We start from the raw sequence: 14,353 nt of genomic DNA on the forward strand, positions 1-14,353 counted from the left end.
ATTAAGAGTTTGTTGCATAAAATTCAATGAGAAATATTACAATCTTACTATCGTAAATAGTAAAAGAATAAAAAATAAGATTTAATTATAGTATTTATTCCTTTATTCTTCCGCTTAATTACAGTGCTGCCTCTATGTTTTTACAATACAAGCCACAAAAATTATGATAGTTGGATTGTATTGTAAAAACATAGAGCTAAGTGAAAAACTAAAAAAGGAGAAAGAAAGTAAGACGAACATACCAAATAAGACAAAAGCAGCCGAGAGAAAGGAAGGAAAGCAACACGACCGACGAAGCCACGACACAAAGAGACAAGGAAAAAGTAACAGTGAATGAAGGCAGAAAAGAGGGGGCTCAAGAGTGAAGGAAACAGAAAATGCGTGGGCGAATGAAAGGAATGTTCAAGAAATGAGGGACTGGAGCTTGGAAAATGAGGTGGGAAGATTCGTGAGTGAGGCGAGGAAAAGACAAGATGAGAAGGACAAAACAAATGAAGAATGGAGAAGGCAAGAAGAAGAAAAGCTCATTAAAGAAAAGCCAAAAAAAATCAATGGAAATGAGCTGGAGGAAGAACTAAAAGAAAGGAAGCAAAAAAGGTTAAATATACACATACATTATGAAAATGGCCTGTACCGAAGAAAAGAAGATGTTATGGAGGTGATGGAAAGGAGATTGAAAGTCAGAATTGAGCCGATGAGAGTAAGATTCCAGAAAGGAAGACAGATAATAATCGAGAGTGCAAATGAGAAAGAGAAGAGAGACATTCTGGGAAGACGGAAGATAATGAAAGGGACCGGAGTGTAGGTGGGGGAAGAAGAAACGGGTAGAGAGTTAAAAGTCGATAGGTGGATAAGAAGAAAAGCCAAATGGGAGCAAAGTAATGGCAATGAAATAGAAGTAGAGGGGAAGAAAATAAAAACTGGGGAGGTGTGGTGGTGTTGGAATGAAAAAAAAGGAGAATTGGAATTATGAAAGTGGGCGAATGATGAGAAAAAGGAGTGGAGAGTGGGTACAGAAAGAGATATAGAGGTCAAGAGAGGGAGGACCAGAATAAAGGGAGAGAGCAAGAAAATAGAAAGAAAATAATGTTTTGGAATGTTGCAAGTATGAATGAGGTAGAAAAAGCTTCCACACTGATGGAAGAAAACGAGATTGTTGTGCTAGTAGAGACATAGGTGATGGAAGATAAGGTGGCAACAACATGTGAGAGGCTGAGCAAAGAATTCAAATGGTGGGTGAAGCCTGGACGAGAGAGAAACAAAGAGGAAGAACGAAGGAAGGACATATAATTAGGATAAAAAAAATTGCAAACCAAAATGGGAAGTCAGGGAATGGAAATACGGAATGAAGTTGGAAAAAGAAAGTAAGGAAAGTGAAAGTATAATCACAGTGTACAACAATGTAGGAATGAGCAAATTAGAAACGGAGCTAAGAAGGCAAATAAAAGAATGTGCAAACAGGGACGACAGTGTGATGATCATTGGGGACTTTAATGCGAGAATCGGAGAAGAAAACGTAACAGGAGAGGACGAAGGCAGAGTGAGGAAAAAAAGAAAGTCGACAGACAAGATAGTAAACTGCGAAGGAAGAAAATTATTAAAGATGTGTGATGAGTTAGGACTCTGCGTGTGGAATGGTAGAGCAAGAGGAGATGAAGGTGGGGAAATAACTTAGGTCGGAGGAGACGAAGAGAGCTTAGGATCAGTAATTGATCTAATACTGACGCTGGACAGAGGCGATGAGCAAGAAATAGAGGTAAGAGTGGTGGAAAGAATAGAGTCAGATCATCTACCAGTGTTGGCGAGATATAAGATAAAGAGAAATGAGGAAGAGAGTAAGGAAGGAAGCTGCATGTCAGAGGAGGAAGAGCAGGAAGAAATTGGAGCAACTAAGCTTGTCACGATACTAAATATCGCGGCAGTCTTACATCAGGTCGGTGAGCAACATATGGCAGCACACGCTGCTCACACGTCTCTTCACTCATTAATATTATGATTATTTTGTTTACATGTAAGATTTCATTCTAATTATTACGCTACTTGTACTTAATTGATTTATTAGGTGTAAATTGCGATGAACTCAGGAAAATTCACTGATTACTTTAAGAATATAATTAGATTTTATGGGGCTGGGGAGATAACTGGTCATTTTATTTATATGCTTGTAATTATTGTGGTTGGTCGGCGCATGTGCGTCGGCGCATGTGCGTCGGCGCAACAATTGGCATCGCTAAGTTTATTAATTTATAAATAAATTACTGGATTTTCACGCATAAATCAGTGATTGATTTATGCAGGCATAATTTTTTAACTAATAATTCGGACACAGATGGACATCTAATGCGGGAGGCAAGTGAAATTACACATTTAACATCCCATATGTTGGCGGGGGTACTAGTTGCGTATTAGCATGAGACAAGTATAAAACTCCATTGGTCAAAGCAAGAGAGAAATATAAAGATGGCGCCGGCCGAGGTACTGGCATGAAACTCACGTGCTGCCATGGTCAGACGTGGATAATCATTTTGTGAGAGCAGTGTGTGTGCTGGTTGCTAACGCAAATATATATATATATATATTATTTAATTTTATTATTTTAATTACTGCCATCTTTTTCTTGCTATCCTATTCCTAAATCTGCAACTCGCTATCCTGTATTTATTTTTTTTTATTTTTATTTTCATTTCATTCTTCTCCGTGGTTTTATTTTTGAGTTAATTTTGTTCGTGGGGCACACGAACTGGCGCCCGACTAGGTTGACTAACCCAGCCTGAGCAGAGCTACGGATCCAGGGAGATTCAGGATATCTCCAGGTGGGACATTTTGTTGCGTTATTAATTTTATTTTCAGTTTTTCAACCAACGGAGAGCCATAACGGCTATTGAGCGCCAACCACACTCCGCCGAGGGACGCGTAAAATAGAAGAGAACGTTATAAAAATATTTAAAATATGAAAAAAAAATGTTAATTAGATCAATAGTCTCGGATTCATGACTTTTTCATGTCTCTTAATGGTTTTGCTAAGAAATCAGTCAATGGTCTTAAGCTTATAGAAAATGCATAGAATTACTTTTCAATAATTTTTTTTTTGTATATGCATCTTGAATGACATAAAATTCAAGAAAACATATTAAAAATATGAAAAAAATAGTATTATTATATTAATTTTACTGTTCGTCTATTGGTACACCAAAATGAACCCGTGCCCAGTACCGGAACAGCCAATCATATTAATGTTATCGATAGACATTAACGATGAGTTTGATGGACTGGCTAAATCAAGTACAATACTAATTATTACTGGAGCCCTAATATTTAATGCGGTATGTATAATTGTAATAAAAAATAGATCAAGTATAGATAAACTCTAATTTAAATCATAAAAAATAAATTTTTGTTTTTATTTTTTTTTTTTTTTACTTATTTTTCTAGTATAACCTCAAATGATTTATTTCGTTTCTATTCTTTAGTTCAAAATATTTATTTTCATTGAATATTCAATCATTTTTAAATTTTAAATACATTTTACATTATGGGTGTGATATAGCAGACATCAGACAAATTTAAAATTATTAATAAATCGAGTAAATAATTAATAATATAAAATTAAAAAAAATGAGAATTCAAAAAATTTTGAAATTAATAGTGCTTTTTTTGTAAATATTATTTTTTTAATTACTTATCTTATTTATTTATAATTTTAAAGTTCTCTGATGTCTGCTACATTCATACTCGTTTTACATTAATATTATTTAATAATTATTAATATTTTCACCATAAATAAATGCAAAAAATAATTTATTTTATTTACTGTTCCGGTATTAGGACAACCGAGTTCCCGTATTGGGACAAGGCTATTTCAGCGTTCCGGTATTGGGTCTTTTGGGTGTCATAGAAAAAAAATTTTTTTTTATATTAAATTTAAGAAAAATGAACTTATTTGATTATTTTTGAATTCGTAAATGTCTATTCTATATGATGTAATGAATTATATTGGTTTATAATTTATTTGAATATTTTTAAAACGATAAAAATCAATCATATACCCTTCGTCGTTCCGGTATTTGGACATTTACCGTATATGACTAACTGACTTAATCGCGTATTTTATAAAAACAAGAGAAAAAGGCATTTGTTTTCTAGGTATTCAAATATTTTAAAACATTAGTTTCACATTCGTTACAATATATAATGACAAAAGTAGCAATTAATGATTTTTAGTAGAAAAAAAATATTTTTTTTAATTTTCAAAACTAATACAAAAGTAGTAGCCACGGAGGTCTCACGACCGGAACCACCTGAAATTATTGGCAATAGTATGGTGTGTTAAACATTTTCATCCATACTTGTATGGACGTAAATTCAAAATTATCACAGATCATCGTCCTTTGGTTTGGTTAATGAATCATAAAGACCCACACTCAAGATTATTGAAATGGAGGATAACCTTGGAAGAATACGATTATGAAATAATTTACAAGAAAGGGAAATTTAATACAAACGCTGATGCACTATCCAGGAATCCTGTCTTAGTGTTTAGAAGAATGAATGCTGATGATCTAATAGCTTCAGAATCAGAAATAGAAGACGAAACCGAAGAACTTACAGTGAGAAGTAAAAGAAAAAGAAAAACGATTAGATCTAGTTCTGAAAAAAGAATACGAGAAGATAATGAAACACAAGCAAGTAATTTAAGAAGTCAATCTCGAGAGATTAAGAAGAATAAAGGAATTAAAAGAAAATTAGAAACACCAGGAACTAGTGGTGAAAGAAATAAACAATTACGCACAATAGAAGTACAAGCTTCTCAGGAAGATCATCACCTTGAAGATTTGGAACATCAAATTGAAGATCACTCAGAAGAACTCAGAAATCAAGAAGATGTTATTAAATTAGGAAAACAATTATATCTGACGAACTCACCAATACCTGAGGGTAGTGCTGATGTTTCTTTCGTCCGAAATAATGAATCCCGGTTGATTGAAGTTTATTATGGTGAAGAAAATAGAGAATTTCAAATAATTATTGGTGAATGCTCACACAACAAAAGAAGAATTACGTGAAAAAATATTTGAGATATTATACTTAAGTATTGCTGAAGAATTTAAGGAACTCCATGTTGATCATAATGGGTGTGCTTAATTAACTGGACTTCCTAAGAAAGAAATAGAAAAAACATGGAAAGAAATATTTGGTAGAGCAAATACTCTGATAATTCTGCATGATAAAGAGAGAATAATTCCTCAGAATTAAGAAATTGGAAAAATATTGAAAGAAAACCATGACAGTATCCTAGGAGGTCATGGTGGAATAAAGAAAACTTATTATAGAATTTCTCAGAACTATTTTTGGAATACTTTAAGAAAAGACGTTGAAAACTACGTAAAGAAATGTCCAGTATGTCAGAAGAATAAAGTGAACAGACATCCAACTAAAATGCCAATGATAATCACAGATATTCCAAAGTGTTTCAATGATAAAATTGCAATGGATATTTGTGGACCGTTACCATTAACAGAGAGACGTAATAAATATATTTTAACAATTCAAGACTGTTTAACGAAATATTTCGTGGGGATGACAGTTCCGAACATGACTGCTTCTACGGTTATAGATGAATTTCTGAAACATTACGCAACTTATTTTAACTTTCCACGTAATATACCAACAGATAGAGGTACGAATTTCACTAGCGATTTGATGAAGAATTTTCAAAGAATGTTAGGAATTAATCATATTACAACCATAAGTTTTCATCCTGAGAGTAATGGCAGTCTAGAAAGAAGTCATCAAGTACTAAAAGATAATTTGCGTCACTTTTCTAATGAAAACGCTGACGACTGGGATACGAAGATTCATCTAACAAATTTATATTATAATACTTCCAAGCATGAAAGTACAGGGTTCACACCATTTGAATTAGTTTTTGGATTTAATGCTAAAGGTTTATCATCACTAAGGACTAATAATATTACATATGAAAAATATTTATCCGATCTACAAGGTAAAATAAAGAAGACTATAGAAGAAATATTGTATCCTATTTCAATCTTGATGAACTATCATTTCAAGAATCGGAACTCTTAAGAAGCATCAATAAAGTTGACTCAATATGTCAAAATAATTGCACAGAAACACGATTAATTTTAAGATTGAAAAGTCAATTAGAAAGTATCAGACAAGATAAGTATAAACTATTTTCTGCTTTAGGGGTACCTAACTTAATTAGAAATAAAAGTAGAATTTTAGACTTTGTGGGCAAAATCACTAAAATACTTTTTGGAACTATGCGTCAGGATGACGCTGACTATTATAATTCGGAAATTGATGCAGTTCATAAAGATAATAAAAGAATTGGGGAGTTATTCAAAAATCAAACATACATTTTACAATTAACCTTGCACAAAACTGAAGTATTTTTAGAGAGTATGATAAAAAATTTGCTGACATAAACTCAAATTTCCAAAATTTTGATGAAAATATGCAACTTTTTGTTGAACAAGAAAAATTGTTGCAAGAAAATACTTTGATAACTGAAATGTGTTTAGAACGTGAATTAGGTTTGATAGAATTGAGTAGGAATGTTAATATGTTCACTCAATGTATTACTTTTGCTAAAATGGATCAAGTAAATCCTCAATTAATAAAATTAGCAAAATTTTTATTTTAATGAGAATGTATAAGGAAATGATCCTGTCACTAATAATTAGATCCTATGAGAATATAATAAAATTTATAAACTTCCCATTTGGATGAGAACGTATCCGAAAATATTTTTATCAGTCACAATTGGATTCTAAAAGAAATCAATAAAATTTACAAAATTTCTGTTTTTATCAGAACGCATGAGAAAATGATCCTGTCATTGATAATTGAATTTTATGAGAATATAATAAAATTCATCATATTCCCGTTTGTATGTTCAATGACTTGTTGTCTCATGTAAGTTACGGTATTTACGCATATAAACATATTAGTCTAGTCAACAAGTGCCTTTTTGACGAAAATCTGTCCAAGACCACCGAAAATTATGATTGAGGTCTGATTCGATTCGAAATAGCATCTATAAAAAAAAATTAAAGTGAAAATTTGGGCCTGGCAAAAATTGTAAGTCATTAACAATTTAGTAAAAAAAAGAAAAAAAACTGGTTTGGTTTTTTACAAATAGTTCAACAACTATTTACGATATCCAAAATCTGTAAAAAGATCCTCAAAGAGCAGGAAATTTCCAAAAAAAGTCCTGACTCCCCGAACTGTACCAACAATATTTATAATTTTAATTTAGCGGTGAAAATGGGACTAAAAACGGGTTGCAGCGCATGCACGCGCGTTAATAGAATCAATAGCATAATCGAAAAAAATTATTTTAACCGATTAAATATAAATATTAAGAAATAAAAAAAATTTGCTTCTTTCTAAGCACATGGATTGATAATAATCCACCGAAAAAAAAATTTTATCTCAATTTTTTAATTAACTATGCTTTTGTTATTTAATTTATTTTTACTCGTTCAAAGTTTATATAAAAACCCTGATTATTTCTAAACTAAGAATCCAGGATTTTGTTAACTTCGTAGAGCTGTTCTTGAAAGGGTTTAGAAAAAATCGCCGTTGGAAAAATTAAAAAATTTCGATTTTTCACTTTTTTATTTACGATCTAAGGAATTGAAAAATTAAAAATGTAAATAAAGCAATCAAGGAATTTTATTTTTTTTATTATTTTGTTTTTTTATTGCTAAAAGCTACTTAACAATAATTTTAAAAAAATTTTTACTAACATCGTTCAAATAATTATTATAAACAAATGCATTGTTAATAAGATTTAAAAAAATTTTTTTTTTGGGAATAAGATGCTTGATGAAAATAATGATTTTTAAGAAAAAAATCGTCCCTTAAAAAAATTTTTTTATTGCTAAAAAGTGCATTTGCTAATTAACAATTTTTTTTGTTGCTTAGTATTAATATTAATGAACTATTTTTTTTTAAATCATAATTTATCATGTTCTCTTGTTTTATAAAAAAATAATTTTTTAATAATTTTTCATTTGTTTATTAAACAAACAATTTGTTGTAAACAAATGAATTTTTACGCTATATTTTTTTTAAATACTAAAAACAACCATGTGTTTTTTTTTTATCGGAAAACATTTTAGGAATATTCGAGTCGAATTTTATCTGTTTTTTCATGTAATTTAATCAATTTAATGAAGTTTAAAACTGACATTTTTTAAGATTATGAAAAAAGAAAAGAAACAATTGAGTAACTTTCTTAAAAAAAATGCATCAAATGAATTTAAAACTATTAAAAAAAATAAAGAGAACATCGTATTATCAAAATTTCAATAATAAATAAAAATAATTTTTTTTAAGCTTAGTCTTGGCCATATATAGTACTAGATAGCTTTAAGTAAAAGAATAAATTTCGATTTCCAAATGCATGTGGTGGCCGAGCGTGCTAAAGCACTTGAACTGTTTTCAGAGCTTCAATCGAAGGGTCGTCAGTTCGAGTCCCATCACATGTTGGAAAATAATTAAAGATTTCTTCTTTACCGAAGTTGAAAAATAATATACAGTAGACTCTGGTTATAAGTTATATTTCTGTCTATACTCTTACTTACAGGAAAAAATGAAATTGACGTGAGAGTGAGTAGAGCGTCCGATGTAACTTATAACCAGAGTCTACTGTATAACTCTCAGTGGGTTAAAATGAGTTGTCAACTAGTAATTAAATTATTTTTTTAAACAAAGAAATAAATGATTTTGTTTTCTTATTCAATTCAACTAAAAATAAATTAAAAATTTAAATTACTCCAAATAATTTTTAATTATCTTAGGAAACAGAAATATACGATATTTCTCTCATTTTTTTGTTATTATCTCATAGAACCCCATAAGTATGTCGCCTACGAATTAACGTAAAAATAATAAAACTATTTTCTCATTCATTCTTATACAGCGGTAAGAGTGGTATAAACTTGTACGCATAGAATCTTATAAGAAATTGACGCATTGCAAATTATTATCTCATAGATTCCCATAAGAATGTCGCTTACGAATTTACGTGAAAAAATGAAACTATTTTCCCATTCATTCTTTTACAACAAGAAAAAACAAGATGTCTATATTTCCAATTGATTTTTTTACGAAATGTATAAGTACGACGCATTCCTAATCATTCCGATAAAAATGTGAACATGTACAACAAATTTTATATAAAAATGAATGAGACATAAGTTGAAGGATTTGGTAAGTTTCTAACGGATTATGCTCGGGTTTGAATATTCTCATAGGTTCTCATATGAACTCTCATTTTTCGATAGGACACTTTACCGATTCATTCTCATAAAAATTTTTTTATGAGAATCTATCGGATTTTTTAAGCAGGGTTCACGGTCACTTCCAATAGTGCTGACAGTGATATTCGTACGCTCGCTATCGGCCGCATGACTACTTATTGTTTAATTTTTCTCAGAGCGTAATAATATCAGTTGCAGCATCACCTGCAATCGCTGGCTGCTGGTAGTTAGTTAGAAAGAAGAACCGAAAGAAATAAGAATAATTACAGAACTATTAACTAAGAATAACTTTGTTTTAAATAGAATAGAAGTATTATTCCTTAGTTTCTATAATCAGTAATATTATTATCATAGTTGTAAGACATTCAAATCAATTTACTATCATATTATTTGTAATGCATTTAAAGTGAAGCTTTCAGTGTTATTTCTCAATAAATAAGTGAAACTTTATTAAAATTAAAATTCGAGTGTTGTTATTATTCAAGAAGATTCCAAAAATTCCTAAGGCATAACACTATATATAGTTATAATTAAGTTAGTTATATTTAATTATAACTAAGATTTGAAATTTAATCCCATATATCAGGCTGGATCCGACATGAACAGGTATGAACAAATATGAACAGGCATGGACAGGTATGATCAGGCCTGAGCGTATATAACGCTTCAGACATGAACAGATATGAACAGACATGAACAGCCATGGACAGGTATGATCAGACCTGAACGTTTTTAACGCTTCAGACATGAACAGGCATGGGCAGGTATGATCAGGCCTGATCATGTCTAATTTCAGACCTGATCATACATGAACTTCTTTCTACATGTATGAAAACATATTAAAAAATAAAAAAAAACGAAGAGGATCACCATCACAACGTCGTTGAATTGATATGGAATGACCCATATATATTACCTTTTATCTTGATAAATAAATAAATTTGATTATCATCTTCAAAATATAAAATATTCATTATCGACCTTTGACACGACATTAGTTTACTTCAAAATTTAAACTACGATTTAAAAAAATCTTTAATATCACAAATAACAAGTTGTTTAATTAATTTATACACATGTGTACATGCGAAATTTGGGTATTTTATATTCGACCAGTTGACTGGTTATTATTAAAATTTTAAATTCGAATTGAAACAGAGTTAAGTCAAGAATATCATCAGCAATAAAAACAAGAAAAAAAATTGATAAAAGCTTATTCTTTACAGTAGAAAAGTGTCTTACTAGTAAAATGATTATTTAACATCTCAAAATCTACTGGACAAATAATTTCAAGCTCATACTAAATGCAACTAATACCTAAATCGTTATGAATGACTTTGGTTAAATATTGAATCTGAAACGCGTTGAAATAGGTCGAGATTCGGAAGTTGGCATTTTCATATACGCAAATACTACACACACGGGCGCATGCGCAGTCACGGACATAATCTAGAAAACAACCAAAACGATTTCCTAAGACCTCAAACTGTCGACATTTGTCGAAAACTCGATAAAACAATTACATCAAACTTATTAATAACATAAGTACTTTATCAATCAATATATTAACAAGCAAATCATAGTAAATATTGTGTAATTAAAATAGAATAATAAATTATCATTGTAACTTTTGCTAAAAAATCATCCAAAGAGGGAGAATAAAATAATAGCCTACTTAAAATGATGAAGTAGTGGGAAACAGAGAAAGTGAACGGCGGGTCACCAACGACAGCCCTATAAGGAGCGCGCGTAAATATCAGGAGAGTATGCGCATACAGAGCATAGCTATAGACTCTTCTGTTATCATGTTTACCTGATTATACGGCCACGTGTTCCGATGAGGTTTTCTTTGCAAATAACTAAGCTACCAAATAATATCTGCTAGATCATAAGCGCCTAGTATCAATAAGTTGATTTTAAATTGCACGTGGCTAACATATAATAATATATTAACCTTCAATAACCTTTATAAAGCCTATAATACTTGTTTTATGGCTTTTTTTTTACACAGATTGTTAATAATCAGTTTTTTTTTTGTTTAATTTCTACATTTTTATAATTACTTCATTTATTTAATATATATCGACCTTCCACATAATAATCAATTACTTCAACAGTTACATTAGTATTTATTGTTCAAGATGAATGTAAGCTGTGTAAATATTAATAACTTAATAAATGTTCAGCTGATTCAAAATAAAAATAAATTATGTTAATCATTTCGCTTGAATTATTGAACTTCAATTAAAATTAAATTATGATCTGTAATTGTTTTTATCTTATTTTTCGGTAAAAAAAAACTCACAAACATTCATTCATATAAAGTTCGTTTTCCGTCAAATAATGAGAACTATTATTTCTGTAATAATATGTACGCCTGATAAAGAATTCATGAAATACGGAGTCCTTGTGGAGGCTTCATACTCCTTATGTATTATATATACATAAAATACATAGATATCTGACATTAGATTGAATGTAATGATATCAAAAGAGAACATATTCTATGTTTTGTATAGAGAAAATATATATAAACGACCGATTGAAATAACTATTTTGAAGTACATACATGTAGTGACACTAGCCGAGACTCCTCACCTGCCCATCAAAAGACGAAAAGCCATCCACCCCGGCTAACTCCGCATCAGGAGAGCATGTATTTAAGGAACTTTCGAAGGCAATAGACGCGATTGTTTCGATTCTATTACCTACTCCAATTCATGTCATCCTATAATTTATTCGGTAAAATGTGGACGCCTTTCGGTAACACTTTTGTGCTCTTATTACATTATAAATTATATAACCTCAGAATTATTTTTTCTATCATAGTCAATTTTAAATGAAATATTACTATATTGTTTATAAAATATATGTTTAATAAATATATAAACATAAATAAATACTCACAGAAAAATTATTTATTTAAAAAATGTATCATATCGTTTAAAAAGTTAAGCAATTACTGAGGACATAATTCTTGTATTAAAAACTGCAACAATTAATTATACAATTACAGTTATTTATGTTTTCCAACCAACTGAAATATTCATTTCATATCAGTTTTTCAGTGATTTCAGTCGGGTGTATGCTTGCAAACAAATGAATATTTAACGTTCGAGATACTTAAATAGAATATTCATGAACGATAAGTGGGGGTACATTCAGTATGATTATGATCACACATGATAATAAATATAGCAGAAATTTTTAATCAAGAGGATAACTTAAAAAATTATGTATAGAATAATTTTTAAAAAATCTTTAGTAAGTCTAAAATTGCACGTCTCAAATTCTCATATTGTAGTAAAAATATAAAAACTAACCTTTAAAACAAAATTAATTTAAAAAAAAAACTAATAAATAAACTGACAGCTGATTTAATTTTTTTATAGGGTGCGCTAGAAGTACATACATAAGTACACTTGTTGTCATTTAATGCCTGATCCCCCAGACTATAGAATCTTAGCCATCAGGCAGGGAGCCAGGCATTAATGTCAACAAGTGTACAATATACAGATAGTATATGTATTATGGAGGGTAGAGGCATTCTTGAATTTCTACAATTTCTTGGAGATTGGAAAAAACTTGAGAAAAAAATACCTGTTTCGAGGAGTACTTTACTTGGTTTAAAAGTAACTTTATGACCCTGATTAAAGAAAATAATTTGTTCAATGATGAATGTATATCTATACTCCTTTGTTTTTTTTTTTTTTTTTTTTTTTTCTTAAAAAAGTTATTTATTAAGTAGCTATGGCATGCCAAAGTTTCTAAGGTCAAAATAAAAAAAAAAAAAATTCGGTCTATCAGTTGACCCTGCGGGCCAGCCCCAAAACTTTTCGCTGTTTTCGAGTTCCTTGGGCTCGAAAAATTGTTGTGGATACATTTTCGAGCTCCTCGACCAAGTTCTGCTTCTGCAGTAAAACATTTTCGGCTAACTTAACGACTAGATTCTGGTAAGCCTAAAGATGTGGAATGACCGTCATTTTTATTTTCGGTCAGGAAACGGTCATAAGACCGTCTTGAGACCGTCACATAATTTTAAAAAAGTTCTGTAATGCTGGAATGACCGTCACGCTTCAAACGATTACATATCACAATTTTCGCCATTTGCATCTATATAAGATGTTTTTGATAGAATTTTTTAATAAAGCATTTTTGGGAAATTGATACAAAATTTAAGGTCACATTAAAAACCGTCATGAATTTTGTCATTTGCATCTATATCGGTGTTTGTGACGAAAATTTTCGATTACAATTTATGCTCAGGTAAAAACTATAAAAGAAATCGATCATTGTATTATCGAAATTTACCGAGATATTTCAGTTTTAGCTTGTATAGGTAATCATTTTGAAGTCAAATAAAAATAATTTTTTCATGGACCATTTTAAAATTGTCTTTTAAAATAAATTTCAACCATTAAGTGATGCAATAAATATGAAATGACATAAATCATGATATTATTATCACAAAAGTTTCTTTATTTAATAGTCATTATTACATCTTCATCTTTAAGATTTCATACAGCTTCATATTTAAGGTTAATAACGATATCTTTTGTTTTAAATAAATAATATTTTGTATCTTTTAGAGAATGTTTGTATTAATTTTAATTATTTAAACCATTGCATAAAATATATTTTCATTTAGCTTTTAAGCATTAAAAATTAGTATTTATATATTCACTAGATAGCAGCATTTTCGCTTGCTTAGTCCATCATTTAACGGATGGTCATCGGTCGGTCACAGGATTATTTATTTAAAAAAAAAGATATCGTTATTAACCTTAAATATGAAGCTGTATGAAATCTTAAAGGTAAAGATGTAATAATTACTATGAAATAAACAAACTTTTGTGATAATAATAATATGATTTATGTCATTTCATATTTATTGCATCATTTAATGGTTGAAAGTTATTTTAAGACAATTTTAAAGTAGTACATGAAAACATTATTCTCATTGGTCTTTAAAATGATTACCTGTACAAGCTAAAACTGAAATATCTCGGTAAATTTCGGTAATAAAATGATCGAATTCTTTTATAGTTCTTATTTGA

This window comes from Microplitis demolitor, chromosome 3, assembly GCF_026212275.2.
Source record: "Microplitis demolitor isolate Queensland-Clemson2020A chromosome 3, iyMicDemo2.1a, whole genome shotgun sequence".
NCBI lineage: Eukaryota > Metazoa > Arthropoda > Insecta > Hymenoptera > Braconidae > Microplitis > Microplitis demolitor.